This window comes from Benincasa hispida, chromosome 11 (genome assembly GCF_009727055.1).
Source record: "Benincasa hispida cultivar B227 chromosome 11, ASM972705v1, whole genome shotgun sequence".
Lineage (NCBI taxonomy): Eukaryota > Viridiplantae > Streptophyta > Magnoliopsida > Cucurbitales > Cucurbitaceae > Benincasa > Benincasa hispida.
Window position 1 is genome coordinate 62,414,511 of NC_052359.1, and position 6,894 is coordinate 62,421,404.

The 6,894-nt window shown below is 34.0% G+C and overlaps 1 long non-coding RNA gene across 6 annotated transcripts; it reads left to right on the plus strand.

Annotated features, from left to right (window-relative positions):
- The first annotated feature begins 2,903 nt into the window (after positions 1–2,903).
- On the plus strand, positions 2,904–6,888 carry LOC120090140. 6 transcript variants are annotated; one of them, XR_005485435.1, is made up of 7 exons: positions 2,904–3,526; positions 3,807–3,884; positions 4,400–4,495; positions 4,873–5,209; positions 5,398–5,518; positions 6,204–6,358; positions 6,738–6,888. It is a non-coding gene; the product is annotated as an uncharacterized LOC120090140 (long non-coding RNA). The 6 variants fall into 6 exon arrangements; XR_005485436.1 differs by lacking the exon at positions 6,738–6,888 and having other exon boundaries at positions 4,873–4,948; positions 5,059–5,209; positions 6,204–6,697; XR_005485438.1 differs by lacking the exon at positions 6,738–6,888 and having other exon boundaries at positions 4,873–4,948; positions 6,204–6,698.
- Positions 6,889–6,894: the final 6 nt, after the last annotated feature.

Below are 6,894 nucleotides of genomic sequence, written 5' to 3' on the forward strand. Positions count from 1 at the left end.
AAAAACAATGACGTTTGGGAACTTATCGAACTGCCATCAGGAGTGAAACCCATAGGTTGTAAATGGATATTTAAAACCAAAAGGGATTCACATGGCAATATCGAAAGATATAAGGCTCGTCTTGTTGCAAAGGGTTTTACTCAAAAGGAAGGCATTGATTACAAATAAATTTTCTCTCCGGTTTCATCGAAAGACTCTTTTAGGGTAATCATGGCACTAGTAGCTCACTTTGATTTAGAGCTACACCAGATGGATGTAAAAACTGTGTTTTTCAATGGGAACATTGATGAGACGATTTATATGGTGCAACCAGAAAACTTTGTGTCTGGTAATTCAAATTCTATGGTGTGCAAATTAAAGAAATCCATCTACGGTCTCAAGCAAGCCTCTCATCAATGGTATCACAAATTCCATGAAGTGATAACCTCATTTAGTTTTGAGTGAACATTGTGGAAGATTGTGTATATCACAAGTTCAGTGGGAGTAAATCAATCTTTTTAGTATTATATGTCGATGACATACTCATAGCTAGTAATGATGTAGGTTTATTACAGGACACTAAGAGATTTCTTAAAAGAAATTTTGAAATGAAGGATCTTGGTGATGCTTCTTTTGTATTAAGAATTGAAATACTGAGAGATCGTTCTCAAGGTATTTTGAGATTGTCACAAAAGAACTACATTGAAAAGATCTTGAGTAGATTTGGCATGAAAGATTGTGCGCCAGGAGATACCCCGATCGCTAAAGGTGATAAATTTTATTTAGTTCAATGCCCCAAGAACACACTCGAGACTAAGGAGACGCAGAAGGTTCCCTATGCATTGGCCATTGGAAGTCAAATGTATGCCCAAGTATGTACGCGTCCAGATATTGCGTTTATAGTTGGAGTGTTAGGCAGATATTTGAGTAACCTGAGAATGGATCATTGGAAAGCAGCTAAACGGGTTATGAGGTATTTACAGAGAACAAAAGATTATATGCTCACTTATCAGAGATCAGAAGTTTTGGTGATCATTGGGTATTCTGATTATGTTGGATGTCAAGACATTTTGCGATCCACTTCAGGCTATATCTTCATGTTGGCTGGAGGAGCTGTATCTTGGAAAAGTTTAAACAAACACTTATAGCTTCTTCTACCATATCTGTGGAGTTTATAGCATGTTATGAGGCATCAAATCATGGAATATGGTTGCGAAATTTTGTCACTGGGCTGCGGATAGTGGTTGGCATAGAAAGACCACTAAAATGATTTTGTGACAATAAGTCAGCTGTGATGTATTCCAACAACAATAGAAGCAATACGAAGTCAAAGCATGTAGACGTGAAGTTTCTGGTTGTTAAAGATAGAGTTCAGAATGGTCAAATTTCAATAGAACACATAGGAACAAACTCTATGGTGGCAGATCCATTGACTAAAGGTTTACCACCTAAAGTTTTTCATGAGTATGTTGCTCACAAAGGTGTTAGTCACTTTTCTGATTCCATGGTTTAGTGGGAGTTTGTTATTGAGGATATTCTTTGACCTTATTTTGTTTATTTTCTATATAGAATAAAGTTGATGGTTTATGTTTTATTATCTGAACTTGTTTATCATGCATGCAGTTTAGCATAAAAAAATTTTAGAATGATCTCATTAAGGAATTTGGACCAGTTGGAGACAGGTATGATCTAGATCACTTTGCATGCAGTTTCCATGCTATCCATCCATACTTTATCTATGTCACTGAATGTATTAGAATTGGTGATCAAGGAAGGTTTAGTTACAAGGGTAGTGACGAAAGCCGCCTTGATTCCATGCTAATACAGGAGATGAATCAGATTGAACTAAAAGAAAATTCTATTATTGAAATAACCTGTTTATGCGTGCTTAAAGTTTATGTGATTTATTATATTAGGTACATAGACATAGCCCAAGTGGAAGATTGTTAGACATATTTAAATAATAATATGTTTAATTAAAGTATGGCTATGTATGTGGATTAGTAATTTATCACATTGAGTTATTTTATTAGATTGGGCCCTATTATGTGATCTAATTAATTAAGGCCCTAGATTCCTAATTGAGTATGGACTTAATAGGTAGAAGCCCATTCCTAGTTAATTAAGGTTTAATGGGAACCCTAATTGAATTAGTATATAAAGAGACCTTAGGCTATGGTCCCCAACATACCAAAGCAATAAGCACTCAGTCTTTCTTGAATCCCATCTAGAGAGAGATCCCACTTAGGGCATTTGGAGCTTTGGTTAAGGAAGATAATAGTCGCCACTTTAGAGTCATCATAAATCTTTCAATGGAATCCAGTATGTATATATTCTTGAAAATTTGACATGAATGATTCTAGGGTTTATCTATTCAATATTGATATAGAGTATTTATGCTAACATTTTATTGTATCATTTAAATATATTAAATGAAATGTTTGTCTTCTATAACCAAAATATTTGCTCTGTACCTCATATGAATATTGATATACCTAAATTGTTATAATATTGAAGGAACCAATAATACTGATATACATAACAATGACTATATTGATACATATGATATAAATGTTGATATACTTAATATATCAATTGTGCGTACGCGTGCCGTTTGATAACTAGTTGGTTTTTTATTTTTTGTTTTTGAAAACTAAGCTTATAAACATTACTTAAGAGTGTTTGTTTCAAGGGTTGTTTAGGCATTTTAAGCCCAACCTTTGTTTGGAGCAAGGATCTACTTTCCCGTGGGATTGAATCACTACAAGAATTTTGGGCTTTATTGTCAATTGGAAAAAGTGAAATCGGGTGTATAATGTCTGTTTAAAAAAAATGAAAAATCGACATTAAAGATCGGCTACAATGTTAGTTTAAAACCGACATTAAAGGTCCTCATTTATTTTTTTTAACTTTAGTAAAAAATATCTCTCTTTCATTTCGCCACCTTTCTTCTCTCTCCTTTCTCACTTCTCTCTTACAAACCCTCTCTTCCCCTTATCGTCCAGATCTGGTTGTTCGTGTATCGATCTGTCGTGGGGTTTAGTGGAGGTGGGTCGCTGGTTGTCAGATTTGGCAATTCAACTCGCCATTCAGCTCGTTCGTCGTGGAGGTGGGTCACCAGCGTTCAGGTTCCGGGTCTTTCGATCTGTAGAGGTCTTCCGATCGTCGTGGTTGGTAGTTTAGTCGTGGGTCTTTCGTCTGTAGAGGTGGGTCGTGGATGTGGGTCACCAACGTTTGAGTCTTCCGGGTCGTGGGCTTTTCTAATCTGTAGAGGTGGGACGCTGGCGATCATCACCAACTCGTCATGGGTCATTTTCATTCAACATTGTCTTCATCTAGCGTTGTCGTTCTTTGCCATTCCGGTGGTGCAGATCGCCATTCACAGCTCGCTCAGATCTAGTCGGCCAACTCTGTCGTGGGGTTCTTCAGCTTATTATCCAGCTCCTTCTGGTTGTCAGATCTGTTTGCTCTGTCGTTTTTTTGGTCGGATCTTTTCGCTTCGCCTGTTCTTTTAGCCCCGATCTTCACTCAGATTTGTTTTTTCGAGGTTTCTTTTTACTGATTTTTCCTTATTTGTTCATAATATAATAAAGTTCCTGATTTCATCTTGTTTTGCGATCAACATAGTATTTTTTTCCCCTTCTTTTTAATGATTTTTCCTTCTTAGACTTATTGGGGTTCCATCCAAGTTGTTGATTTCATCTTATATGATTAATGGGTGCACTTATTTCTCTTCCATTTTTCTTTCGATTCGTAAGTTTAATTTCTTTCTAATCGAAGGAATTTGGTTGTATTGTTTATTGATGTGCTATTTATCTGAATATCAGGAGATTTCCAGCTTATGTGTGAAGCCTTGCGAATGAGTAAATACCATCACTACGGTTTTCAACATTAAGAAGTCTGAGGTAATTAACAGAACTTCATGTAGAATAATTGAACCTTTTGAAGAGGAATAATTTCTTAATCTTGTGTATGTTGCCTTACAATGTCAGATTCCAGCATTTATATAGAGATTGATTGAGTTTTGATTCCTAGTTATAAGTATCTGCTTCCTATTCATTTTATTATATTATCTATGATGAACTTTTTAAGACCAATTCTAACGGTACTATTTGAGATATATATATTTGATGAACTCTTAGGTTACTATTAATTACATGATAATATTGCACACATTTTATAGCGATCGATTGATATTTTAAAGTTACATTGCATGTGCTTTGTTCTCGATTCACTAATGAAGAGTATTTTCAAATGAGATGCAAAGGTACTCTTAAAAACTATTATGCTTAGTTATACCAAAATATTTATGAATAATTATGGAAGTCAATGTAGAAAAGCTTAGAAATTGAGACCAAAGAAAATGCTACTTCACAATGAGAATTCCTACTAAATGCTAGCTTATTTTTGCTAATATCAGGGAATAAGGACGTTTCTTTTCATCATCATAGTTGTCAAAATATTGATAAGATATGGAGAAGTAATATCTTATCTTGTCGTGTCTATTTCGACATTGGTAAGTAATTTTCATTGTATCTTATGTGTCCCAAAGCAAATATTTTCCTATAATAGCAACAACGTTCAACATGAAACTTAAAAATAAGAATTTATTTAATTTGTTTTAAAGTCCATTGCTATACATTATATCTATAGAAGTTGTGACCAACATAAAACTTTTTTCCTTTCCTTTCCTTTATTTGTACTTCTATTTGAAATTTTCTTAATACTCCTCTTAGGCGAAGTGATTGAAAACTGGGGAGACTTTTGCCATAAAGAAAGTCTTACAGGACAAACGTTAAGATAATTTGGAATTTTCTTATAAAAATCTTGCAGGACATTTTTTATTTATTCTTTTCCATCTTCATTCCAACATTAAATCAATGTGTTTATTAGATCTTCAGGGGGGCTAGCTTATATTCACATTGTTCCTGGAGTTTGTCATCAAGATGTAAAGCCTCATAATCTTTTGGTATGTAACGTATTTGTGTCTTATTATTTGTGAGCTAAGTAATAGTTTCTCTGCTCCTCATCTTTCATGGGTTCATTTTGATTCTTCTTTCCGACGCTTTTAATCTTAAGAGAATAACCTGGAAGCGTTTCGTTGAGCTTTGGAAGCTTAGGCTCTAATGGGTTTCATCAGATCTTATAAGCCCACCAATGGCTTCTCTCCTAGATGGGTTTTTCTATTTAGCATTGCTAGCTTCTTCCTGGGTATTTTTGTTGTCGATAGGTATTTTCTCTTTTTTTCTTTTTTGTGCCTGAGGTCTTGTTTCCTGAGTATATTACATGAAAGACATAATAGAGTTGGAAATAAATCAATGAGATAGTATGCTTCTCTAAATGTACTCTTTGAGTTTATTGAAAATTAAAGAATACTATTTTGTGATTTTGCTTTGGATCATTTGTGAATGCAATTAGCAATATCAAGTCAAACTTATGGGATAAAGAGGGATTGGCAAGGAGATCTATGTGTGCCGGTGGAATACCCTTAGAGTGGATTGAATTGTAGCAATGCAACTACTTCAAGAATCATTTATTTGTAAGTGCAAGTCTTTTATAAAGCTCAAGTCTTTTATGAAGTTTCTTGATGCCATCAAATTCCTGTTTCCATAACTAAGTTTCAAAGTCTTGTTGTTCTGCTAGCTTTAAAATGTTGTCATGTTTTTTGGATATCTAGGGTGAATTTTGCTTATTTCAAATATTTGGAATTTGAAAGTGTTTTAAATTTAAGTTGGATCTTAATTAGATGTTTGAGTTGAACTTATAATAGGTATTTGTTTAGTTTACTTGAGTTGTCATTGAATACAGTTGGTTAGTTTTTAACAAGTTTTGTTGGATTTATTTTATGAAGTATTGAATATTCATTTTTTGAGAATTTTGGTAACTCTGTTGAGAAGAAGTGGTTGTGGGATATTATTGGGAGTGTGTTTCTTTAAACGGGTTCAAGGTAAATTTTTTATCTTGTTGTGGTAGCGTTCTTATGCTACCGAAAATTTTCAAAATATAAGAGTAATAAACTTGATTTCTTGATTGTTTGAGAAGCACTTTTAAAATACTTAGGTAAGTAGAATTCTACCTATTGGGGTCTGTTCTCTTACGTGCTAACATGATCCTTGATTTACTTATTTGTTCAAATTGTTGTTTTCAATTTCTTGGATCATGTTGTTGACATTGTAGATTTTTCGATTTATGATTTGATTTGATTTGATTGATGGGTTTTTCAGACGACATCACGCATCTTGCGGATTGGAAGGTGGAAAGGTTCGAGACGAACATTTTGAAGAGGAGTTGTGCCTGAGATTGCTACAAAAAAAGGGAAAGGACTACCCTATTGGCCCTATTCTTCTTGGATTCTTCATTTTTGTCATCATTGGATCATGTGAGTTTTAGATTTTGGATGCTAATTTCCTCTTTTCCTCTTTCATATGCTTATGCTTATGTTTTGGCATACTTTGGATTTTTATTATGTGATTTGAGCTTCTTTGTGGTTGTTTATAACAAGAACATGATATCTCGGCCTTCTTTGCAAATTTCCATGAAGACTCGAAATCAAAGATTTGAGAATTTATGTACATACGTATATGTGTGCAGAAATGTAATTGTTTAAATGTTGGTTGTTTAAATGATATCTCGACCTACTGTATGGTTGTTTAAATGTTGTCTTTCCATAGCTCTATAGCTTGAATTTCATAAATTCTTTTGTGTGGGGTAGTTGAATTTTTATTATATGTTGTTTGCCCATTTTTCTCTACTTATAGGAAGTCATGCTTTCGATTTGGATCAAATTTGTGGTGGATGGTGGAGAGAACATAATGAAGGAGCAATTGAAAGACTATTTTGAAAACATTACATTATATAATGACAACAAGTGTGTGTACACTTTTGTTTTGTTTTGTTTTGTTTTGTTTGGGGAGG